Genomic DNA, 27,532 nt, shown 5'->3' with positions numbered 1-27,532 from the left:
ATTCATCATGTGGTCCTAAGCCTGGCTGGGAAAGGAGAAGGGTTGGACTTGGGGCTAGCAACCCCATCCCACAGAAACCCAGAGCTGCCAAAGCACCTACAGAATCTCTGGAAATCCCATCCCTTGGAGAGGTAGGATCTTCACTTAGAAGATATAAGATGTGCTACACCTGGGGACAACTTGAAAGACTAGCCCAGGACAATAGATTCTTGTGAGCTGCTGTTGACAGCTTAATCCTCAACTGGGGCAATGGGCTGAAAGCAAAAAGCGGAACAGGAGCATCCAGCAGAAACTCACAACAACATGAGAAGAACCTGCAAACTCTGCATAGACAGCACCCGGGTTCAGGATTAACCCTGGTCCCTGAAACTGTGAGGTTAGCAGCACCAACTGTTAACGTACTAGGATATATCCTGCTTGTAATGGAGGGAAAGATAGGGACATAAGAACTGTAGTGTACTGGGACTAGATCTGCATACTTAAAGAAGGACTCTGCATCTTATACCAAAGAAACAAGGCCAGTGTTCCTGGCCAGAAAATGACTAGCTTTGTTTTGATATCATACTTCCTCATTTCCTTCCACCCTTCATCCCTGACTATGTAGGTACACAGGCAGTGAAGTTAAAATCAACTTTATAATATGTCTGGTCACAATACAATGTAGAGCTCTTCTAATTCCTGATTATCTGGTCACGTTAGCTTGAATTTAGTTTGTACCTTTTTCATTTGTTTATCCCTCATTTCTGGAAAATTAGCACTAAATTAGCTGCAGCATTAAATTGCCCAGTGACGCAAGTCTTTCTGCCATTTCCCATTAAATGTTTCTCAGAAATTAATTACAGTGCATTTCTTCTTTCTTTAAAACCATTCAGTAAAAGCTTGTTTTCTGAATCCTTGCACACTACCTTTGATTGTAATGGCAGGAATAATTATCTTCTCTTCCTAATTAATGTGGAGGGAAACTTGCTTTTCTTTGACTTCGTAAGTGCCAGAGCTAAAACACAAAATGTTATTGTGTAACATTTCATCTTCCACATTAAATAACTAACTGTAAGTTGGCTTAATGGATCAATATAGATGGGCACACAGAAAGGTATATACCTGCCCACTTTCTGATGGATGACCATGAGCAGAAGCCTTGTCCACTGCCCTGTCCTCACTTTTCAAACTCCTCACAGCAAACCCAAGCTGATTTCTGCCCCTGGCTCCAGCTACACCCTTAACCATGTTCCTGACCCCCATCTCTGCCTTCAGAACTAACTATATTCCCCAATGATATTTTTTTCTGACAAATGTTCAGAGCATAGGTTCTTCAGAGCATACGCCCTGGTTGGTCTTTTGGACAAACACAGAACATGTACTGCCACTTGTTAAATTATATCACTTCTCCAGAAAGAGTCCCCAGCAAATTGTTCATAATGCCCACACCATAAGCAACTGTAATGTTCCTTGGAAGATCCTTCTAACTTTATGATTTGCCAAACCCTGTAAGGGATGAATATGCACCGTGCCAGTTGCGATGAGAAATTAGGACGAATGATCCCAGAAGTCACTGGTAATTAAACTCTCTCAACTAAATGAGTGTTACACAGGGACTGATATTGCTCTGTGCAAATCTAACAAGGAAAATCCATATAAAACTTGCTTGATTTGACCCAGAAAACATGATTCACTCAAGGAAGAAAGTAAGCTGGTATGAGGCAGTATAGTGTACTAATAAAAAAGTGCTCTGTTTATGGTACAGCTGTACTTATAATAAATTTATATGTCTATATAAATAAAATGCTACTTTCCACTCACTTCACTCCATGAAAAGAATCAGTTTTCAAATACATACCACTGATAATAACACCGCTCAATCCATCTTCTAAGGAAATATACCCTATAATTTTTATTCTCCCAATAATATCTACACTCATTTGAATGCAGATTTCCAGTATTACCCATTGGTCCCTTAACATTAAAAGAACAGAAAAGAACATCTTTCAGTCTATTCCTGAATTCAATCTAAAGCAAAGAGATTCTTGCTAAATTAAGTCAGATCATCTGTTTGAATGTCATCACTGTAAATGCAAGCATTGCTTTTCAGTTTGTTGGGTGGATGGCCAAAGTGGTGGAGTCTTTTGCTAGCCACTGAGATGGCAATCCCCTGACCATCCACTGGCCCTCTGCCATGCCACCAAGAACAGGGAATCTGCTTTGTAGGGAAGTGACCTCCGGGCATCATTCTGTGGAAGGATTTTACAGCACAGCTGGGTCACTGATGGCAGAAGCTTGAGACCAAGTGATATGCAGGAAGAGAATGACATTTCTGCCTCACTCTGTGGTTTAACAGGAGCAGAAGCAACCACAGTTTAAGAATAATGATATTTACTTATAAGACAATGATAGGTGTGAAACAGCTTCTTAAAACTAACAAGTCATTGTCATAGGGTCATAACGCACAGAAACAGGCCCTCAGCCCATCTAGTCTATGCCAGAGTGATAACCTGTCGAGCCCCATCTACCTGCACCTGGACCATAGCCATGCTTTCTCTTTCATTCATGTAACTATCCAAACTTTTCTCAAATATTACAATTTAACCTGCATCTACTACTTCCACTGGCAATACCTTCCACTCTCACACCACCTTCTAAGTGAAGAAGTTACCCTGCAGGTTCCCCTTAAGTATTTCACCTTTCATCCTTAACCTACATCCCCTAATTGTTCCCTAGTATTCTCAGCCAAGCTGCATAAACAGCAAGATATACAAAGCGTGTTCTTAACAAAAATCAAGACCGTCAACTTTCATGAAATGCTATTGAAAACATAGCTGAAACAAATCTGCAAATGCCATTTTTTTAAAAATACTTACACAAGGTTCAGAATATGATCAAAGTAAGTTATTAAATTTTATGCTGTCAAGTAGCATACCATGCAATAAAATTATAAAATGTATTGCTGTGTTGATAGCATGAGCAATGGTAGAACTCACAGTGAGTTATGGTTTATTGTTCCCTAATAAAGGAATTTCAGGTGACAGATGTTGCTTGTCCAATTGAAAAACAATTTAATTTGGGGGAGTGCCTTGGGTGCCTTTAACATTAGCAAATTTGCCGATGACACAAAGCTGGGTGGCAGTGTGAAATGTCAGGAGGATGTTATGAGAATGCAGGGTGACTTGGACAGGTTCGGTGAGTGGGCAAGTGTATGGCAGATGCAGTTTAATGTGGATAAATGTGAGGTTATCCACTTTGGTGACAAGAACAGGAAGGCAGATTACTATCTAAATGGAGTCAAGTTAGGAAAAGGGGAAGTACAATGAGATCTAGGTGTTCTTGTACATCAGTCAATGAAAGCAAACATGCAGGTACAGCAGGCAGTGAAGAAAACTAATGGCATGCTGGCTTTTATAACAAGCGGAATTGAGTATAGGAGTAAGGAGGTCCTTCTGCAGCTGTACAGGGCCCTGGTGAGACCCCACCTGGAGTATTGTGTGCAGGTTTGGTCTCCAAATTTGAGGAAGGACATTTCTGCTGTTGAGGGAGTGCAGCGTAGGTTCTCAAGGTTAATTCCTGGAATGACGGGACTGTCATATGTTGAAAGATTGGAGCGACTGGGCTTGCATACACTGGAATTTAGAAGGATGAGAGGGGATCTGATTGAAACATATAAGATTATTAAGGGATTGGACACGCTGGAGGCAGGAAGCATGTTCCCGCTGATGGGTGAGTCCAGAACTAGAGGCCACAGTTTAAGAATAAGGGGTAGACCATTTAGAACAGAGATGTGGAAAAACTTTCTCACCCAGAGAGTGGTGGATATGTGGAACGCTCTGCCCCAGAAGGCAGTGGAGGCCAAGTCTCTGGATGCATTCAAGAGAGAGTTAGATAGAGCTCTTATAGATAGCGGGGTCAACGGATATGGGGAGAGGGCAGGAACAGGATACTGATTGTGTATGATTAGCCATGATCACAGTGAATGGCGGTGCTGGCTAGAAGGGCTGAATGGCCTATTCCTGCACCTACTGTCTATTGTCTGTTGTCTATTGCCTTAAATGCTGACATAATCAGCATACAAGGGTGAATGAATGATTTCCCATTGCATACAAACAAAATGAGCTGGAGGCTGATGGATAAGGTTAACGAGGCTTTGAGAAGTGCTGCAAGTGACAGGATAGGCATTCCAGCCAATCATACAATCCCCGAATTCGGCAATATTTTGGTTTTGATGGTATTATAAACTTTGATCAATCATAGCATTTTTTTTTGCGATATCATGCCTCTGCTACAATACCTTTTGCCCTTCGTTTACTGGTGTATGTGCTTCTGCCTTCACTCGCTAAAGTCTCCCTATTATGGGCTCCCAGTTGTAATAGGTAACTTCATCTTCCTTAATATAGACTGTGATCTCCTTTTTGCAAGAGGTTTAGATGAGGCAGAACTTGTGTCGGTAGTCCAACAAGAGGTGGGTCATACTGGACCTGGTGTTGGATTATGAGCCTGGAGAAGTAACTGACCATTCAATAGGAGAACAGCCAGGAAAGAGTGACCTTACGGGTGTATATTCAATTGGTGCCAAACAAATTACAAGAGAATTAGGCAAGAACTAAGGAGAGTTAATTGATATAGCTGATTATGAGCAAATCTACATCTGACATGTGGAGGGTGCTTAAAGACCAGCTGCAGAGAATACCGAACAGCTATATTCCAGTAAGAAGGATGGACAAGGATAGCAAGGTACGGTGAGAGAAGTGAACTGAGTCAAGAAGGAAAAAAATACTTATGTAAGGTTTAGGGAACTAAAATCAAACAGAGCCCTTAAGGATTATAAAAAAGCCAGAAAAGAACTCAGGAAAGGAATTAGGAAAGAGAGGAGGGCCATGAAAAATCCTTGGCAAGTAAGGTTAAAGTATCCCAAGCCATTCCATACATACATCAAGAGCAAGTGGATAACTAAAGAGAGGGTAGGAACACTCGAAGATAAAGGAGACATAGGTTTTGAGGTAGAGAATGTGAGTGAGATCTAAATGGGTACATTGTAACAATATTTACTAAACAGAACTATAAAGAGGATAAGGAGATCAGGTGGAGTGTACTAATTTGCTTGGGCATTTGGAGATAAAGAAGGAAGTAATGTTGAGTCTGTTAAAGAGCATTAAGGTGGATCAGTCCCCAGGATCCTATTGGATATATCCCAGGTTTCTAAAAGAGACAAGAGATGAGATTTCTTGCTAGTGGTGTTCCACAGGGATATCTATTGGAACCTCTGCCGTTTGTGATAGATATAAATGACATGGATGAAAACATAGATGGGTGGGTTAGCAAGTCTGCAGGTGATTTGAAGATTGGCAGCATTGTGGAAATCAAAGAAGACTTGTAAAGAATACAGGAGGATATAGATACACAAACACAAAATAAAAAATCTGCAGATCCAAAGCAGCACATAGAAAATGCTGGAGGAACTGAGCAGGTCAGACAGCATCTATGTACATGAAGAAACACTTGACATTTCAAGCCAAAACCCTTCTTCAGGACACAGATCAATTGCAGATAAGGCAAAGAAGTGGCAGATGGAGATTAACTTGGCCAAATATGAAACGTTGCACTACGAGGGCAGTATACTGTTAGGGCAAGACTCCTAATAGTGTTGATGTATAATATTAACTTGTGATCCAAGTCCACTGCTCCCTGGAAGTGGCTGCACAAGTTGATATGGTGGTAAAGAAGCCACATGCCATGCTTGCTTTTATTTGTCAAGATGTTAAGTTAAAGAGTCGAGAATTATGGTACAGCTTTATAAACTCCAGTTAAACCACATTAGGAGCATTACATTCATCTGTGGTCACCACATTATAGGAAGATGTCAAGGCTATAGGGAGAGGCAGAGAAGGTTTACCAGGATGCTGCTTTGTTTCGAGGGCATGTGTGATAAGGAGATGTTGGTGAAACTTGGGTTGTGTTTTCAGGAGCAGTTGAGACAGAGGGAGATCTAAACTGCATTCGTTAACCCCGGAGTCATGTATTAGAGAGCGTGTATTTAAGATGAGAAGGGCACGGTCAAAGGAAATGTGCAGGGCAGGATTTTTACACATAGTGATGGGTGCTGGGATGATGGTGGAGGCAAATATGATAGAGACATTCAAGGGGCTCTTAGATGGGCACATGAATGTGCATAAATGGAAGGATATGGACCCTGCATGAGCAAAAAGAATTAGTTTCAGTTGAGCACTAGAATACTAATTTAATTAGCTCAGCTGAACATTGTGGACTGAAGAGCCTATTCCTGTGTTGTACTGGTCTACATTTTTTGCTATGTTTAAATAAATATCCTACTGACTGATGCACCATCAATAACTCTTGGAGATGGGAGGCAAAAGATAGGCTTTTATTACCTGCAATAAATGACCACACAACATCCTGGAGACTGAGGGAGGAGCAGTGCCTCCAACCACCTTTATACAGGGGTCTGTGGGAGGAGCCAAAGGAGCAGTCAGCAGTGGGGGGGGGGGGGGGGGCGTGTCCAGACAGGTATATGTAGTTCACCACACTGACTTTTGCAAGTTGCCACACAAGATAGGCCCTAACATACAGAGTCACAGCCTGGACAGCACTGCACTAAGTGAAGGTAGTGTTTTAGAGGTGTATGCAGGTGATTTTTTGAGTATGGCATGCAGCTGCCCAATGTGGCATTCATGATACATTACACTGAATCGTGGAAAAATACAGTACTCGCTTTTTGACTATTTGTGCTTATGCTGATTCTCTGAAAGTCCTATTCAATTAGTTCCACCATTCAGCTCTTCTCCTATGGCACTGCAAATGTTCCCCTTGACTTCCATTTTACATTTTAATAATATTATCGATTTTCCTCTTACAATCTTATAGGAAGTGCATTCCAGGTCATTATTACTCATCTTGGTTCTAAATTTTTCCTCTCATATGTATTTCCTCTCCTTACTGATATTTCCACTGCATCTTTTTTTTAACCCTTTAAACCAGTTACCACCTCTTCAAACCTCCCATTAGCTTTTCTGCTCGATGGAATATAGCCCAAAATTCAAGTTCAAAGTAAAGTTATTATCAAAATATAAATATGGCATTGTATACAACCCTGAGGTTCATCTTCTTGCAGGCATTCACAGTAAGTATAAGAAACACAATAGAATCGTGAAAGATCCGACCCAGCAGGACGGAAAAACAATGAAAATGCAAAAGACAACTAACTGTGCAAATACAAAAGGCAAAAAAAAACCAATAAGAATCGAGAACATGAGATGAAGAATCCTTGTGAGTCCCCAGGTTGGTGGAACAGTTCAGTGAAGTACCTGCTTGTTCAAGAGCTTGATGGTTGAGGGATTATAACTGTTCTTGAACCTGGTCGTGTGGACCTTGAGGCTCCTGCACTTCCTTTCTGATGGGACCTGTGAGAAGAAAGTATGGCCTAGATTGTGGGGTCCTTGATGATGGATGCTGCTTTCCTGTGACAGCGCTCTGTGTAGATGTGCTCAGTGGTGGGGAGGGTTTACCCATGATGGACTGGGCAGTATCCATGACTTTTTGTAGGGTTTTCCATTCGAAGACATTGGTATTTCCGTACCAGTACATGAAGCTACTAGTCAATATACTCTGCAGCACACATCTATAGATATTTATCAAAGTTTTAGGTGGCAAGCTAAATATTCGAAAACTTCTAGAGGCACTGCCTTGCTTTCTTCAGAATGGCATTTACGTGCTGGACCCATGACAAGTCTTCCAAAATGATAGCACAGTGTAATTTAAAGTTGCTGACCCTCTCCACCTCTGATCCCCTGATGAGGACTGGCTCATGGACTGCAGTTCCCTCTTTCTGAAGTCAATAATCATCTCCTTAGTCTTAATGTCATTGAGTGAGAAGTTGTTGTTGCGGCACCACTCAGTCAGACTTTCAATCTCCCTCCTATATGCTGATTAGTCACCACTTTTGATTCAGCCAAAGAGAACGGTGATATCGGAAAACTTAAATATGGCTTTGGAGCTGTGCTTAGCCTCACAGTCATAAGCTTAAGAGTTCTAAGCACATAGCCTTGTGGTTTATCTGTGCTGATGGAGATTATGGAAGAGATGTTGCCAATTCAAATTGATTGGGATCTGCAAGTGATGAAATTGAGGATCCAGAAGCACAAGGAGGTATTGAGGCTTTAGTATTGAAAGTTATTGATTAATTTTGAGGGGATGATAGTGAGCATCATCGCTGTCGACATGCTCCAGTTTCTCTACCTATGCCAAAGAACATTTGGGTCATATTTACTGCCCTGTATCTTCCAGATCTTTTTACCCTTACTGTTGTGTGGTACCCAGAATTTACCACAATATCGAGCTGGGGCCTAATCATTGGGCTTAGTATCTTTGAGATGAGTTTTGTATGCAGTAGCTTGTTACAAAGCTGAGGAGCTTCCATGCTTTTTATAACCAACCTTATTAATTTATTTGCCACCTTTAAGTTTACGCTTCATCCCTTCTTTCCACATATTGCTTTAAAATTGTACCATTTAGTTTCAACAGCCTCTACGTTCCTTCTACTGAAAGGAATCACTTTTCAATTTTCTATTTTCAATAGTATCTGCCTTTTACACCTGTCTGTTCCGCTGATATCTGTTATCATAGCTTGTACATAGCTAAATTTTGAATTACTTCTCATCCCTAAACCTTAAAGTAATGCTTCTGCTTTCTGTCCTTTAACCATTTCCTAACCATGCAACACTGAAACTTCAATTCCATTTGACTGACTATGAACAAGACTATTGAGAATTTATTGACTGAATGTCTTTTGAGAATTCATATACATTTCAATGATACTATATTTACCAAAACTCTCCACTTTCTCAGATAGCTCAATAGGATTATCAATAGGATATTCTCTGTAATCTCCTGTAAATAAGCAATTTTATTTGTATAGCATTTTTCAAACTCAAGGCATTTCAAAATGCTTTACATAGAACAAGATATAGAAGTCAAACATTAAATTTCAGACAATATATATGAGAATGAAATCACACAAAAATAGATATGATAAATAGAAGTTACAGTGCAGGAGATTCTAATTAAAAGCTACAGAGAAATGAAAAGTTTTAAGTTTCGATTTAAAAGAGCTTAAAGTTGGGGCAGACTTCAGATCCGCTGGAAGTTTAGTGGAGCATAGTAACTAAAACCTGCTTCACCATGTTTAGTTTCGAGCCTAGGGACAGTAAGCAGACCCGCCCCAGACGAGCTGAGAGCTCGCAACGGTTCATAATGCAGCAAGAGATTGGAGATGTATTTTGGCCACAGTGCTTTATAAACCAGTAGTAATATTTTAAAGTCAATCCTTCTATGGATAGGAAGCCAGTGTAGTGATCTGAGAACTGGAGGGATATGTTTAATTTCTTGGACATCGTGAGGACTCAAGCAGCAGTGTTCTGAATGAGCTGCAGCTGTCTGAGGGGTTTTTTTCACAGAGACTTTTGAAAATGCCATTACAGTAGTCAAGCTTATTAAAAATAACTGCATGGATGATTTTTTCTGGATCTTGCTGAGACATAAGTCCTTTAATTCTTGCTATATTTTAAGATGGTTTTAGGTTGGCTTTGTAATTGTCTTAATATGGCAGTTAAAATTTAAGTCACAGTCCATCACAACACCAATGTTTCTGGCTTGGTTTGTGGTCTGTAATGACAGGGATTCTAAGTAAGCACTGACTTTAATCCTTCTTTTTGGCACCAAAAACAATTATTTCAGTTTTGTCTTTGTTTAACTGGAGGAAATTTTGACCCATGCAATCGGTGATTTGTTCAATACAGCTTTTTTAGAGATTGCATGGGACGATAGTCACTTGATAACATTGCTACATAAATGTGAATGTCATCTGCAGAACTAAGGCAAGATATTTTGTTGCTTACCGTGATTTGAGCTAGAGGGAGCATGTAAATGTAAAACGGAAGAAGTCCTAGTATAGAGCCTTGAGGCACTCCGCATGTCATTTTTATTCCATCAGATAAGCGGCTACCAATCAATACAAAATAGTCCCTGTCCTGCAAGTACGTAACAGAGGCTGAGAAATTGGAATACAATACACCATGCTGACTGTCTCAAGCTCAATATCTGTGTCATCACTATGTTGTTAAGATAGCCCCAGTTGTTTGCATTCACTACATTATCGTCTTTGTCCCCGAGTACCAAATCTTTGTATTGTATATCTTCATCATCAGAATTATTCTATATTACCTCATTGTGCCTTTAACAGCAAGTGTCCTGACTGGCTTGTGATTGTTGCTCAAACAACTTCTCCCTGCATGTGCTGTTGAAATTTCTCCAGCCCCAGGGTCACAGTGAGGTTGCAGCTTGTGCATCTCTGTGTAAGTGCTGGCGGGTGATTCTCCTGCAAAATTGCTGCTCTGTTTCCCTTTATGCGCTGTTTGCCTGTATTGGCAGTCAATCTACAATCAACATATTGCTACACAGTTTCTGTTGCGTCTGTCTCTTTAATTCAGTAGACCCCTTTGCTCAAGAGCATTCAATATCATTAGTCAGCTATCTGTCTGATTCCATACTCAGTGAAATGAGGCAGTATACTGTTCAGATTGCTGTGGCAAAAATTCTTTGGCTTTAGCTAGGTCTGGCTTCAGACCATCCCTGATGAGCTTCATCATGAGCCAAGTTAACACATAGGAAACACTGGAGGATCTCAGCAGGCCCAGCAGCATCAATGGAAAAGGGTAAACAGTCGATGTTTCAGGCTGAGACCCTTCAGAAGGGTCTCGGCCCAAAACTTTGACTGTACTCTTTTCCACTGATGCTGCCAGGCCTGCTGAATTCCTCCAGCATTTTCTGTGTGTTACGTGGATTTCCAGCAGCTGCAAATTTTCTCTTGCTTGTGACTTCATCATGAGCTTCAGTGTTTGATCACTCAGCTTCCATTACATATCGCTGCACCTATTCAATCGGCCCTCAGTTTCCAGTCATGATCTAACTCTGCTGTTCCTAGGGATGTAGGGGGGAGGGGGGGTAGGGTATATATATTTTTTCATATATTTTCTTTTATTTCTGTAATTATTTGAAAACTCAATAAAAAAAAGTTTAAAAAAACTTTGCTTTTCCTTTTTTCCTTCACCACAGAAAAAAAAATCATCTACTTTTGTCTTTACTGTGATGAAATCTTAGGGCATCACAACACTTCTTTGAAATTATTTTGAAATTTCTGAAACTACTGAAGTTTCTTTGATGCTAAGTTCTTCTGGTGTTATGTTGATCCCAAGTGGCTTTGTTACCAACAGTATCTACTAAGCATATGTTGAAACTATTTAATTATGGGCTTTCCTCATCAAGCTCCACATAAGGCATCCCAGAGTGTGTGTACCTCCTAAGGAAAAGCACGCCTACTGGACTACTATCTCTGGCTGAACTTAATTTCTCATTGATAGCAACTGTTACTGGCACTTCCTTTCATCTAGGAACCAGATAACTTCTAGTTTCCTTGCTCTGTGTAAAATATCTTCATATTTAGCAGCAGGTTGCACAGTCTAATGTAAGTCACTCTTAAGTTGCCAGCTCCAGCTAAAACACTGTACTACTTCCTTGCACAGATGTGATATTTTTCTGATCTACTATGATCTACCACATCATATTTCTCACCATTATCAGAGGTCCTCTCCCTAGAGACATCAGCATAGCTCCACATGTCAAAAATCCTTAACTGATGCCTCCTGTGAAATCCTTCAACCTGAATGATGGTCTTTAACTGAAATGTTAACCATTTTGTCTTGCCACACATACCACCTGATCTGTTGAGTGTATCCAATCTTTCTATTTTTGTTTAGGATTTCCAGAAACTGAAGGTTTCCTTTGAATTTTGACAGCACATGAATTGGCAGCTTCAACTGCACAAGTTGTGATTGGTATCTCCCTTCATTAGGACGTTACTGGTTGTTCTAGTGTCAAGCTGAATTGTCACTGGCTGTGCTAACATCAACAACTGGTGTGTCTCCCTGAGCCACGTTTGCAGAGTGTTTCTTCTTTAGAACTGGTACCAGGATCTTTGTTTTCAAATAGTACTCTGAATCAGTACTGTATTGTTGTACTGTATGCCTCCTCTAATCCAGTCAGTGTTTGCTGTTTACAAAAATGATTTTCCAGTCCATAACCTGCACACTCCTCCCATGTTCTTTTTCCATTTCTTTTTCAACTATGCCTCAAGAACAGTAGCAGTTCAAGAAGGCAACTCATCACCACCTCTTAAGGACAAATAGGAATGCAAACTTAAACATCAGCTTAGCCTATGGTGCCCAATTCCCTTGAATGAATATATAAAGAAAAACATTGCCATGAGCACAATTTACAACATTGGTTATCGAGACTGCACTTACTTCTTTCTTTTGTGTCCTGATTCAATGATGCAGGGTTTTGACCTGAAATGTCAACAATTCCTTCCTCCCCACCCCCCACAGATGCTCCTCAATCTGCTGAGTTCATCCAGCAAGTTGTTTGAAGTCTCTTCTGCTGATCACCATATATTTTAGGCCTGGCTCTAGATAGCCCTGAAGCTTTGCATGTCTATCTGTGTTTTATCAGAATTAAACCTGTCTTATGCAGCTGACCTGCTATGTGGCTGCAGCCCCAAATGCCATAAGTAATCAAGTACTTGATGAATGAGTCTTTCAGATCAGCAAACTGCAATTATAAGCAAATAATCATGCCTTATCTCCATTAAGAAACTATTGAAGGATTTGCTGTGCTGTTGGTTTATCTGCTTCAACTTAGCTCAATATTAGTTATAAGGTTTTCCTCCACTTCCCCTTTTCTTAAGACAAATAACATATGTAGGAAATACAATGTTCTGGGAATCTTAATTATGAAATATTTCAATTGATTCACATAGCTCACAATTCCTTGGTATATATCCTGGTGTTATCTTAACTGGGAGGAATCATACAAAGCACACAGCATTTGGGTTCAGGCATTGAGGTCTAAATTTCATTGATCTAATACCACCTCTCAGTATTTACCCCAATACGACTTCTAAAAAAAAATTGGAGCACAACCAATAAATTAAGCTAACAAATAAAGCATTTTATTAATAAAAAAACAACAAAAGCAAAGAAATGTGTTTCCATTGTGTGGTTATTCTACACTTCAGCTCTCCTGGAAGTTTTTATACTAAATTTTGTACCAATGCTTAATCAAACAATATATTTACAATATTACTCAAATATTACTGAAGTATTAAATACATCACAGGACCAACATCTTAAAAAATATCCATATTTAATCTCCTTACGTCAATTTAAATTTTGTTAGCAGCCGCAGTGGATCAGTAGTCTTGAAGTCTAGCTTCCAGTCCAGTAACCTAATTGCAATGTTAGTGCACACAACGTAAAATATTTTAAAATATTACATATTGGAAGTGCATTATGAATGATTTACAATAAAATGGAAGAATAGTCTATATTTGCTGAGCTACAAAATAAAGCTCCCCAAATATAGATAATTATTCCATTTTATTGTGAAAATGGAATGAACTCAGCACCATCCCTGTGGACTGGATATTATTTTTAATTAATTTGTAATCTGCTGAACAATGTCATGGAAATGCAAACAGAAAGCTCTCCTGGAGAACTATGCCCCAGACACAAACCCTAAGGCTTAAAGAGAGAACACTATAACGGGAAATTTGTGAACTAACAGGACTTTTCTCAAGAAAAAATGAATAATTTACAATTTTATGCATTTGGATGTTTGTAAAGACTGAAAGCGGTTTTGCAACACTTCCACTGATCTTGCCAATTCAGAAATCTTCTAATGAATAAAGTTCCAGTTAGACTCCCATGATATTTGCTTCGGAGAAGTTAATGTTCTTTCTAAATAATATTTGGACTTCATGTATATTCGTCTCTCTTTTTGTTACTTTGGCCTATGACATGTGCTTTATATGTGTACCCTAAGAGGACTCACCTGCCGATCCAGGTGCTGTGCACATCAAGCTTTCAGTTTGACAGTGATAAAAAGTTTATCTTTGAGCATTTAGATTTATTAAAGCACTTTCAGTTTCATGTTGGGAAACAACAATGAGACAAGGTGAATTTGGAACAAGATGCGGAAAATTACAGTTGATGTTTCATGCTGAGACGCTTCATCACAACAGGAAAGGAAGGGGGCAGAAGCTAGAATAAGAAGCTAAAGAGAGGGGAAGGAGTACAAGCTACCAGGTGAGGGAAAAGGTAGGGGGGGTTTGTGGAGGGGCATCAGATAAGAAGCAGTGAGGAAATAGGTGGAAGAGATAAAGGGCTGAGGAAAAAGGAATCTAAAAGGAGAAGACAGTAGACCATGGAAGAACTGGAGAGATAGGACCAGAGAACTCAAGGAGCGGTGATGTGAAAGATAGGAGAAGACAAGGGGTGAAAACATAAACAGAATAAGTAAAGTCAAAGATAGAAGGAGGGAGAGGGGAAATTAACTAGAAACTAGAGAAATGTTTATGCCATTAGGTTGGAAGCTACCAAGATGGAATATGAGGTGTCACTCCTCCAGCCTGCTTGACCTCCTTGTGGCAGTAGAGGAGGCCATAGAGAGCCATTCCGTTGTAATTGACAATGAAGCATAAGGTTTGTTTCAAGGTCTCCATTTTAACTTGTATTTTGTGACATAGTCAGATGGATAGATTCTCAAAAATGAATTGGTTACTCAATAATCTCATTGGATAGCTGACTTGATTATTTTTGTACTGTCATTCAGGAAATCGCACATTAAACTGATTAACAGATAAACACTTAAGAAAAGCTAATAGATTGCATTTTCTCAGCATCGATTGAAATTACCTGACCTCAAAGAAGAAAGGATTAGAGTTTGTTGTAAGGAAATGACAAAATTCATTAAAAAAAATGTTACAGTAATCAGGTGAGAAGTTCAAAAAAAATCAGGCACCACTGAAGATCTGCAGCAAACACAGATTGCTTACCCACAATAATTTATTGGCTAGAAATGCATCCATTCTTGGTAGCACTGAAAGTATTATGTTGTAACAAAAGTATCAGATTTCAGAAATGCAGCATAGCATGAAACCACAACTATACAAGGCATTTAGAGGAGAACACAAGAGTGAATTTCCAAGCAAATATGCTTTTGTTTTATAAGTAAGAAACTTGCATTGTCAACAGAAATGAACTTGAACAAAGAAGCACTAGCTAATTACTTTTAAAGAGAGGGCCCAGCAAGTAAGTGCAATTACGAAGAAAGCACTGTAGCACCTCTACTTCCTTAGAAGTTTGCAAAGATTCAGCATGACATCTAAAATTTTTCAAACTTCTATAGATGTGTAGTGGACAGTACATTGACCGGTTGTATCACAGCCTGGTATGGAAACGCCAATGCCATTGAACAGATAGCCAACAAAAAGTAGTGGATACTGTCCAGTCCATTGTGTGTAAAGCCCATCCCACCATTGATCACATCCACATGAAACATCATTGCAGGAAAGCAGCATCCATCATCGGGGACCTCCACCACCCAGGCCATTCTCTCTTCTTGCTGCTGCCATCAGGAAGGAGGTACAGGAGCCTCAGAACCCACACCACCAGGTTAGGAATAGTTGTCACCCTCAACCATCAGGCTCTTGAATTAGAGATGATAATTTTATTCAATTTCACTCACCTCCATCACTGAACCCACAACCTACAGACTCACATTCAAAAACACTTGTTCTTGATACTTGTTGCTTTTTTGGTTTTTTTGCTATTGTGTTTTCACAGTTTGTTGTCTCTTGCATATTGGTTGTGAGTCTGTTGGGGTCATATACTGTGTCTACTGCTCCCGGCAGTATGGCCTCCTATATATCGGTGAGAGCAAAGATAGATTGGGGGACCGCTTTGCCAAGCACCTATGCTCCATCTGCCAGAAGAAAGGGATCTCCCAGTGGCAAACCCATTTTAATTCCACTTCCAATTCCCATTCCAATGTATCAATCCACTGACTCCTCCACTGTTGTGATGAGTCCACACTCAGGTTGGAGGAACAACACCTTATATTCCATCTGGGTAGCCTCCAACCTGATGGCATGAACATCAATTTCTCGAATTTCTGATAATGTCCCCCCCCCTCTCTCCTTCCCCATTCACCACCTCCTTTTCCCCCTCTCACCTTATCTCCTTTCCTGTGCAACACCTCCCTCTGGTGCTCCTTCCCCCTTTTCTTTCTTCCATGGCCTTCTGTCCTCTCCTATCAGATTTCCCCTTCTCCAGCCCTGTATCTCCTTCACCAATCAACTTCCCAGCTCTTTACTTCACCCCTCTCACTCCCGGTTTCACCTACCACCTTGAGTTTTCCCTCCCCCGCCCACCTTTTAAATCTACTCCTCAGCTTTTTTTCTCCAGTCCTGATGAAGGGACCTGGCCTGAAACATCTACTGTACTCTTTCCATAGATGCAGCCTGGCCTGTTGAGTTCCTCCAGCATTTTATGTGTGTTGCTTGGTTGTTTTTCAGACGTATTGTCTGGGGACTTTCATTGATTCTGCTGTGTTTTTTGGATTTATTGTGTATGCTTGCAAGAAAATGAATCTCAGGTTGTATATAGTGACATATACATATGTACTTTAATAAGAAATTTACTTTGTACTTTCGTACTTCCTAATAGCATCTGTCAAGTTCTGTGTCACAATCAATCTCTGTCACCTCTGCCACTCTCACCTAATCAGCAAAGTAGCAGCTCTATGACTCATAAGTGGTCATGTCAGAATGGATCTGTGTTCAAACGTTTCACTAGGCTGTCAAACATAGGCTTTGCATTTACTTCCAGACCATGTATTATAAAACTTAATCACAATTGATAGCTATGTTGTGTGTGAACATAGTTACAGCAGTGTAATGGTTAGCAGAATGCTTTACATGAATGGCATACGTCATTTCACCACCACGTCATATGTGAATGCCTTGTTAAAGAAAGAAGCTAAGTAGACACATTCCCTGCCTCCAGTGTTTTCCCTTTCGATTCTTTTGAGAGGGAATAAAGGGAGCCTTTTCTGGTTGGCTGCTGGTGGCTAGTGGTGTTCTTAAGGAGTTTGTGTTGGGACCACTTCTTTTTCATGTTATGTGTCAGTGAATTAGATGTTAGAAATGATGGCTTTGTGGCCAAGTTTGTGGATGATACGAAGATAAGTGGAGGGCAGGTAGTTTTAAGGAAGAAGAGAGACTACAGAAGAACTGAGACAGATTAGGAGAATGGGCAAAGAAGAGTCAGATGGAATACAGGGTCGGGAAGTGTATGGTCATGCACTTTGGTAGAAGAAATAAAAGCATAGACTATTTTCTAAGTCGAGAGAAAATTCAAAATTCCAAGGTAGAAAGGGACTTAGCCATCTTCATGCAGGATTCCCTAAAGGTTAATTTCCAGGTTGAGAGAGTGCCAATGAAGGCAAATGCAATGTTAGCATTCATTTTGGGAAGAATAGAACATAAAAGCAAGGTTGTAATGTTGAAACTTTATAAGGCACTGGGGAGGCCTCGTTGGAGTATTGTGAGCAATTTTAGGCTCCTTATTTAAGAAACAATGTGTTGAAACTGAAGAGGATTCAAAGGAGGTTCACGAAAATGATTCCAGGATTGAAGGGCTTATCATATGAGGATTGATTTGATGGCTTTGGGACTGTACTGACTGGAATTCAGAAGAATGAGGGTGACCTCATTGAAATCTATCGATTGCTGAAAGGCCTTGATAGAGCAGATGTGGAGAGGATGGTTCCTATGGTTGAGCATCTAAGACCAGAGAAGACAGCCTCAAAATAGAGGGACAACCAGTAAGAATAGAGATGAGGCAGATTTCCTTCAGCCAGAGAGTGATGAACCTATAGCATTCGTTGCCACAGGTGGCTGTGGCATCCAAACCATTGGGTATATTTAAGGCAGAGTTTGATAGATTCTTGATTGATGCAGGGATTTGGGGAGAAGGGAGGTGATTGGGGCTGAGAGGGAAATGGACCAGCCATGATGAAATGGCACAGTAGACTCAATGGGCCAAATGGCCTAATTCTGCTCCTATATCTTATGGGCTTATGGTCTTATGATTAGTTTTTGGAGTTACAAAACATAACTAGTCCCAGTGATGGTAAACATAAAATGCCTGGATTGTCATAAATTCTGAATTAATACATTAACATCTTTCAGAGAAGGAAATCTGTCATCCTTAATGTGTTTCACATATACTTATTTCCAGAGCCATTAATATTGGGGAATTTTAGCTGTCTCCTAAGTTCAGAAGCAATTAGAGATGTACAATAAATGTAGAGCAATTGATATCCAAACCTAAAAAGGAGTAAAATTATTTTGAACTATTTTTTCATCCTGCACAAGTTCTAATTTTTTACTATTTAGAAAATGGTAGCTTCATGTTTAAGTGATCCTTGATCATTTCCGAATGAGTATAATTAAATATTTATTTTATATGTAAATTAAACATTTTTAACAGCAATCTGTTCTGTAGGTGAACTTTCCATGTCAGCGCATTCCCAGTTGTCACTGCAGGGAACGTACCGATGGTTGATGGTAGAGAGGAGAAGAATAGCTTATGTTCAATGGGTTACAATCTGTCTACATTCTTGCTGTGGGTTGTTAGCTGGTGACTGTTCCAAGGAAATATTTGTGTCTGGTTGTCAGATGTATGCACCAACACTTTTGCTTGAAGCTCACACATAAACAATCTGTATTTAGCAAGGTAACAGAAAGTTGTGGGACTGATTGAGTGTGGAACTCAGCAGCAGGAGGAGAGAAAAAAGACAAGGCAAAATAAAACTGCTGCTAAACAAAGATCAGGAACCTGAAAATCTTTCTGCTTTCGAGTATCTCTGAATATCAACACTGCCCTCTTGAGTTATTGCGATGGAACATCTTCACAGCAGTCAGTCTAGATGTTTCACTGTTCTATATGAAGATTGAGAGATCTGGCCTTAGAAGTAAACCAATAATTAAATCTGACTTGTTTTTGAGCCAAGTGACCATGGGTTCAAATTCATGTCAGATTCTTCACTGCAATATTGCAAGAGTGTGACATCACTGACGGTTCAACTTTCAGGCAAGCCAGCAGGAGACACAAGACACTGCAGATGCTGGGACCTTGAGCAACAAACAATCTGCTGAAGGAACTCAGTGGATTGAGCAGTTTCCGTTGGGGGAGAGGAATTGACAAAGTTTTGCATTAAAACATTACATCAGCACTAAGGGTGGAAAAGGAAGTCAACCACTATCAAAAGAAGAGGGAGAATATTGAAACAACACGCACAAAATGCTGGTGGAATGCAGCAGGCCAGGCAGCATCTATAGGAAGAAGCACTGTGGATGTTTCAGGCCAGACCCTTCATCAGGACTAACTGAAAGGAAAGATAGTAAGAGATTTGAAAGTAGGAGGGGGAGGGGAAATGCGAAATGATAGGAGTAGACCGGAGGGAGTGGGATGAAGCTAAGAGCTGGAAAGGTGATTGGCGAAAGTGATACAGAGCTGGAGAAGGGAAAGGTTCTGGGACAGGAGGCCTAGAGAGAAAGAATGTGGGAGGGGAACACCAGAGGGAGATGGAGAACAGGCAGAGTGATGGGCAGAGACAGAGAATAAAACAAACAACTAAATATGTCAGGGAAGGGGTAAGAAGGGGAGGAGGGGCACTAACGGAAGTTAGAGAAGTCAATGTTCATGCCATCAGGTTGGAGGCTACCGAGCCGGTATATAAGGTGTTGTTCTTCCAACCTGAGTGTGGCTTCATCTTGACAGTAGAGGAGGCCATGGATAGACATATCAGAATGGGAATAGGACATGGAATTAAAATGTGTGGCCACTAGGACATCCTGCTTTCTCTGGTGGACAGAGCATAGGTGTTCAGGAAAACGGTCTCCCAGTCTGTGTCGGGCCTCACCAATATATAAAAGGCCACACCGGGAGCACCGGATGCAGTATACCACACTTCGATGGGAGAATATTGAGACAGGAACCAGTAGGTAATTGGTGGACTTAACATAGAACATCGAATAGTACAGCATATTACAGGCCCTTCGGCCCACAATGTTGTTCCAACCCTCAAACCTTGCCACCCACATAACCCCCCACCTTAAATTCCTCCTTGTCCTTCCTTAGTTCATCAAGCTATTAAGAAAAAATATTTCCTTCTCAAGAGAATACAAAATATCCATTGCACTGCAAATATAGAAGACTAAGAGAATTTTCCCAATGTTGGAAATAGTGATTTTCCCACAGTCAACGTCCCAAAAAATTATATTTGGAATCACTTCATAAACAATTTTTTTTGTAACCAAAAAACATAATTTCCCTACAGTACAAAAGATTTTACACTTTAAAAGTAATTTAATAACACATTAAGTGGCATGGTAGCATAGCACAACACTTCAGAGTACCAGCGAACAGGGTTCAGTTCCCTCCGCTGACTGTAAAGAGTTGTACGGTCTCTCCGTGACTGTGTGGAATTCCTCTAGGTGCTCCGGTTTCCTCCCACACAGTCTAAAGACGTATGGTTGGTATGTTAATTGGTCATTGTAAGTTGTCCTCTGATTACACTAGGGTCAAATCAGGGGTAGCTGGGTGGTGCAGCTCGAAGAGTTGAAAGAACCGATTCTGTGCTGCATAGCAGAGAAATAAATAAATAAACAAAATGACAGAAATGAGACTGGTGCATCTTTTCTCCCCTTTGTTTATGATCTAACAATTGAATTGAGTATGAATTGACTTTATTATTTACATCCTTCATTTACGTGAGGAGTAAAAATCTTTATGTTACGTCTCTGTCTAAATGTGCAATGTGCAATTTATGGTAATTTATAATAAATAGTATGTGCAACAGGACAGTCAAATACAGGACAGTCATGGAAATACAGTCAAATCAGAGTGAGTTAATCAGTCTGATAGCCTGGTGGAAGAAGCTGTCCTGGAGCCCGTTGGTTCTGGTTTTTGTGCTGCGGTACCTTTTCCCGGATGGTAGCAGCTGGAACAGTTTGTGGTTGGGGTGACTCAGGTCCCCAATGATCCTTCAGGCCCCTTTTATACACCTGTCTTTGTAAGTGTCCTGAATAATGGGAAGTTCACATCCACAGAGGTGCTGGGCTGTCCGCACCACTCTCTGCAGAGTCCTTTGATTGAGGGAAGAACAGTTCCCATACCAGGCAGTGATGCAGCCAGACAGGATGCTCTCAATTGTGCGCTGTAGAAAGTTCTTAGTATTTGAGGCCTATAACAAACTTCAACCATCTGAAGTGAAAGAGGTACTGTTGTGCTTTTTCCACCACACAGCTGGTGTGTACAGACCACATGAGATCCTCGGTCACATGTAAGCCGAGTAACTGAAAACTGTTCACCTTCTCACCCCCAGATCCAATAGGGCTAGCCTGTCTCCATTCCTCCTGTAATCCACAACCAGCTCTTCTGTTTTTTTGTGACATTAAGGGAGAGGTTGTTTTCTTGACAGCACTGTATCAGGGTGATCACCTCTTCTCTGTACAGTGCCTTTTTATTATTTGAGATTAGGCCAATCAATGTAGTATCATCAGCAAATTTAATTAGCAGATTAGAGCTGTGGGTGGTGACACAGTCATGGGTATACAGAGAGTAAAGAAGGGGGCTTAGGATACAGTCCTGAGGGGCACCTGTGTTGAGAGTCAGAGGGACAGAGGTAAGGGAGCCCACTCTTACCACCTGCCGGCGATCTGACGGAAAGCTACACAAGGCAGGGTAAAAGCCAAGGTAACTGAGCTTCTTGTCGAGCCTGGAGGGAATTATGGTGTTGAATGCTGAACTGTAGTCCAAGAACAGCATTCTCACATAAGCATCCTTCTTCTGCAGATGTGTAAAGATGGTATGTAGAGCAGTGGCTATTGCGTCATCTGTCGATCAGTTGTGTCAGCAGGTGAATTGTAGAGGATCCAGTGTGGGTGGTAGCAAGCTGCAGATGTAATCCTTGACCAGCCTCTCAAAGCATTTGCTTAATATTGAAGTGAGTGCGACAGAACACCAGACTTTCAGACAGGTTACCTTGGTCTTTTTAGGTACAGGGACAACAGTGGATGTTTTAAACAGGAGGGCACTCTACACTGGGAGAGGGAGAGATTAAAAATATTTGTTAATACACCTGCCAGTTGTATCACTCATACTCTGAGTACCCGCCCTAGGATGTTGTCCGGTCCCGCAGCCTTGCAACTGTCCACTCATTGGAAACACCTGCGTACTTCAGCCTCAGAGATGACCAATTTGCAAGTCTCTTCAGTGGCCTTCCTCAGGGGTTGTATTTGAGGCTGTTTATGAATACGTCATAACTCAGTTTTGTTTCTTTTCTCTATACCATCAATTGTAAACCCCTAAATGTTGTATATTTAACCTTCATGGTTTTACATGCGAGAAGTCAAAACTTTCTGCTACAATATTGACAAGAATTTTAAACTGTTGCTTCTGTTCATGAGGAAATTATCCGATGCAATGTGTTTGAGCCTTTAGATGATCCCTGAGATTGTTCTCTTCCTTATCGAGCAAGAGAATGTAAAGAGTAAATTCGTACTACTCTGGTCTCTGCTAATAGCAAACTATTAAATACCCCACTGAAAACCCAGGGCTGGTGGATCTAACTGTATCTCACAGCTTGAGAGGACTCAGGACAAATCTCCCAACAAATAAAAACCTTAGTAATCTCTGCAATGAATGCCCCATTGTCACCTCAGCCCCACAAAAGAATTTTATTCAGTCAACAAGGAAAAAGTGATATTGTTACGAATAACCTCTTCTCAGGCTTCAAGTCGGGTATTATATCCTGATTATAACTGATGTTTCAATGACAAACTCTCCTAGCTTCTTCAGGGGATGATGGCTGGGTAAGCTTAGTCCAGTGTATTTATAACCCCATAGTCCAACCCTCCTGATTGGCTAGTCCTCATCCAATCAGGGTTCTGCTCTTCCACCTAGCTTAGAATTGAATTTCAGTTCTTACTTGGAGTGAGACCTTCATCTCTGTTAAACTCTTTTCCTCTAGTTTCATTTCAATGGTTTCTTTTACCAGGTGGTCCCTTAAGCCATTGGAGCTGAACAGTAGTCTGTGCTATGGATCAATCCTATGGACTTTGCCATAGAACTGAAGTGAGATAGATCAATTGGTTGAATGGTGTCACAGCAACAACGTTGTACTCAACGTCAAGAAGACCAAAAAACTGATTGTGGACTTCAGGAAGGGGAAGTTGAGAAAACCCACGCCAGTCCTCAAGGGATCAGAAGTGATGAGAGTGAGTAATTTCAAGTTCCTGGTTGTCAACATCTCTGAGGATCTAACCTGGGGCCAACATATTGATGCAGTTACAAAGAAGGCTTGACAGCGATTATACTTCATTTGGAGTTTGAGAAGATTTGGTATTTCACCCAAAGACACGGGCAAAGGGAAGCTTTCTAACTAGCTGGATCGCCGTCTGATATGAGGGTGGGGAGCACTGTGTAGGATCATAAAAAGCTGCAGGAAGTTGTGAACTCAGTCAGCTCCATCATGGACACTTGATGACTCAAAAAGATGGCATCCATAATTAAGGAGCCCCATCACCCAAGGCATGTCCTCTTCTCATTGCTACCATCAGGATGGAGGTACAGGAGCATGAAGACACACATACCCACTGATTCAGGGACAGCTTTTTCCTCTCTGCCATCAGTTTTCAGAATGGACATTGAACACATGAACACCACCACACTACTTTTGTTTTCTCTTTTTGCACCACTTATTTAATTTAACTTTTTAAATATACATATACTTATAGTTTTTTTTTGTTAAGTAATGCAGTGTACTGCTACCAAGTAACAACAAATTTCATGACATATGCTGGTGATATTAAACCTAATTCTGATTATGACTGTTGAGTTGATGGCTAAGTTTCAAACTAAAAATACTGCTGACACTGGAAATCTTAAAAGCAATACTGAAAATGATGGCTATATTCAGCAGATGGGGCATCATGAGCAGATTGAGAGATAGACCTAACATTTCTGTTGAAGACCCTTCATCAGGATATGCAATGGGATTTCACCCAAGGGTGATCCCCTTAAACATCAAAACTTGAAAACAATTAGATGTTGGTCTTTTGAGTTTCAATAATGTTGCATGATTTATCACATGCAAAGACTATGAAATCTGTAGCACAAATCAATGATCAGATAGAGTATGTCACTCTCATCAGCTGACTTTCCTTGAAGCAGCATCATGAGGTTTAACGTTCTCCCATTTACTGTGTTAGTAATATTTCACTAATTTGATAATATACCATCATATTTAAGTTACTTTAATTGTATAACATTAAGCAACCTTGCAAGTTATTTATTCATCATTATCACACCCTTTGTATCACATTCTTGCTTTCCTTACTGTTTGCAACTGTCTTATCCTGTGTCATTGGTACTTTATTAACCTACCATATTTGTCATATTTCTCAACACACACTTGACTCCTTTGCTCCAGATTCCGTGCTAGATTGTATGCACACTTAAAGACTATTAGCTCAGTAATGCTGGTGCATGCATTCTAATCTCATCTTGAACACAGCTTCCTCAGCATTACATAAATTACAGACTGCAGTTTTAATATCTGCAGGTACTTTTAACTGCAGATTAATTATTAAAAATAATAGTTATTATATTACACACAACCCACATGTTTGCCTACACCTGGTTGTAAATTGACAGGTAAGTGGTTTATATTCTGGCATCACAGAATATTGCTGTGGAAGATAGAACAATGAGGATGATATAACAATCTCAGCATGCAATTTGTCAAAACACGTTTACCAGAGATAATCACAACAATACATCAAACTATTACATCTCCTAATAGTTCCAATTTGGTTTTATTTGAAATATACCCTACCTTGCTTATTTTTTAATCAGAATTAGAATCAGGTTTCTTATCACTGGCATATGTCTTGAAATTTGCTAACTTAGTGGCAGCAGTACGATGCAATATATGGTAATATAGAAAAAAATAAAGTAAATCAATTACAGGATTACAGGAAGAATATATGTATGTATGTATATTAAATAGTTAAGTTAAAAATAGTGCAAAACAGAAGTAATTATAGAAAAAGTGAGGTGGTATTCATGTGTTCAATGACCATTTAGGAGTCCGATGGCAGAGGGGAAGAAGCTGTTCCTGAATTACTGAGTGGGTGCCTTCAGGCTTCTGTACCTCCCTCCTGATGGTAACAATGAAAAGAGGGCAGGTCCTGGGTGATAGTGGTTCTTAATAATGCACGCTGCCTTTTTGAGGCACCACTCCTTGAAGATATCTTGGATACTATGGAGACTCGTACTCATGGTGGAGCTGACTAACTTTACAACTTTCTGTAGCTTCTAATTTGTCCCTGATAATCTAATCATTTTTCTGCATTGACACTAGAAGTAGCCAATCATTTTTGGACTTGGGCTTGTGCTACTGTAATTTTGTTAACTTTGTGAAGGGGCACAAGCAGCAAGAGAATTTGAATTTGAATTTATTTAAATCTTACATCCATCCCACAAAGTGAGGGAGTAAAAAATCTTTGCATTATGATTCCATCACAATGTACAGACCTGTGAACTTATAAGTCTAATAGCTCGTAGAAAGAAGCTGTCCCATAGCCTATTGGTCCTGGCTTTAATGCTGCGGTACCATTTGCTTTTCAGTACGGTTGGGGTGACTGGTGTCCCTGATGATCTTCCAGGCCTTCCTTCTGCACCTGCTGCTATAAATGTCCTCAATGGAGTGAAGTTCACATCCACAGATGTGCTGGGCTGTCCGTACCACTCTCTGCAGTGCCCAACGATCAAGGTTGGTACAGTTCCCATAGCAGGCGGTGATTATGCTTTCAATGGTTCCCTTAAAGAAGGTCTTGAGGAATTGGAGCCCCATGGCAAACTTCTTCAGTCGGCTGAGTTGGAAAACATGCTGTTGTGCCTTTTTTTTTGCCACAAAGCTAGTGTGTAGAGTCCAGGTAAGATCTTCAGTGATGTGTATACTAACAAACTTGAATCTACTCACCCTCTCGACTGCAGATCCACTGATGTTGACTGGGGCAAGCCTGTCTCCATTCCTCCTGTAATCCACAATCAGCTCTTTTGTTTTTTGGACATTGAGCTGGAGGTTGTTGGATGTTGTTTGGGAATGTTGTTGGATAATCCCAGTGGGTTAATTTCAACCACTTCCAGTGCCAAAGATCTCCAGGAATGCCTTTTAAATTTATAATTTTCATCCATCTCCACAGCAGCTTCCCACGTTAGAAAGGTTCAGTTGTCCTACCCTTCTGTGCTTTGTTATGCTTATGCCTAAAAATTTTCCCTCCATTGTATCTGCTCCAGACAGTCAGAGTTTCATGAACCAGAGATAAAACCCAGCAAGGAAATACAGTTCACAATACCTGTTCATCAGATACCAGTAACCTTTCCCAATCCTCACCCAGACAAAGAGTTCAACATATCAACAGTAAATGAAGATTCTGAGCTTTTGAAGCTGACAGTTACGGAACAACACACTAAGATAGAAAATAAATAAAGAACAGAAAATTGTTGAAATACTCATTAGGTCAGACAAAATACTCCAAAGACATTCAGTTAGGTTTGGTGGGTTGTGGGCATGCTATATTGGGTTTGGAAAGGGTGGCTGCACTTGCTGAGAAACACAATCTCCATTGATTGGATTTGATGCAAACGACACGCTTCACTGTTTCCATATATGTGACAAATAAAGTTGATCTTTATGTTTTATGTTCTTTTTATAATAACCAGGAATAACTGATGGCAAAACAAATGTACAGAGTAAGGGTTGTAGTGTTCTCGCACAGGTGTAAAAACTCTGAACTAAACACCAAGTATAAACCGGAGTCAATGAGACGCGATCCCAGTAAGATTAACCATTTACTGTTCACTCTTCCACATTAAAGTATTGTGAAAACTGTTGATAAAACAATACAAAATATATACAGTATTTGTTTCCTTCTTGGCATCACATTTACATCATAAATACTTGCAAAAATGAAACTACAACAAACTATATGACATTAAAATACAACATACAGTCAGAATCTACCAACGCCATCATTTGCTTTAAATACACTACAACACAAACTATCGGCAACTCTTTAAATAACAAGGAACATAAACTTTATCAACCATCATTACTTTTAACAGAATCAGCGTTAACATTTTTACTTCAACATATCGATTATCTTATGAACTTACGGCGTTGCTTCTATGATGTTTCTAGTGCGTAGAAAGAAAACTTTTCTTGCGCTGATCCTGCACATGTGAGCCCCCTCCTTCCCATTTCTCCAAACCGGTATTTTGCCACAGGACGCAGCGAAACTAGGTGTGACGTCATCGCATGCCACGATATATTACAGACAACTAATTTACTTTCAACAACCTTAACTTTAACTAGAAAACGATTACAAACGAATTACTAAAGCAAAAATATAATAAACTAAACAAATGCCTTAAGGGCAACACAAGGGAGGAGGAGACAAGAGAGCAAAGGAATAGCTTGAGTTAAAGGCAGAAGGCAGACGAGG

The sequence above is a fragment of the Hypanus sabinus genome, chromosome 1 (genome assembly GCF_030144855.1).
Source record: "Hypanus sabinus isolate sHypSab1 chromosome 1, sHypSab1.hap1, whole genome shotgun sequence".
NCBI classification, from domain to species: Eukaryota; Metazoa; Chordata; class Chondrichthyes; order Myliobatiformes; family Dasyatidae; genus Hypanus; species Hypanus sabinus.
Note: the sequence above shows the minus strand (reverse complement) of the source record.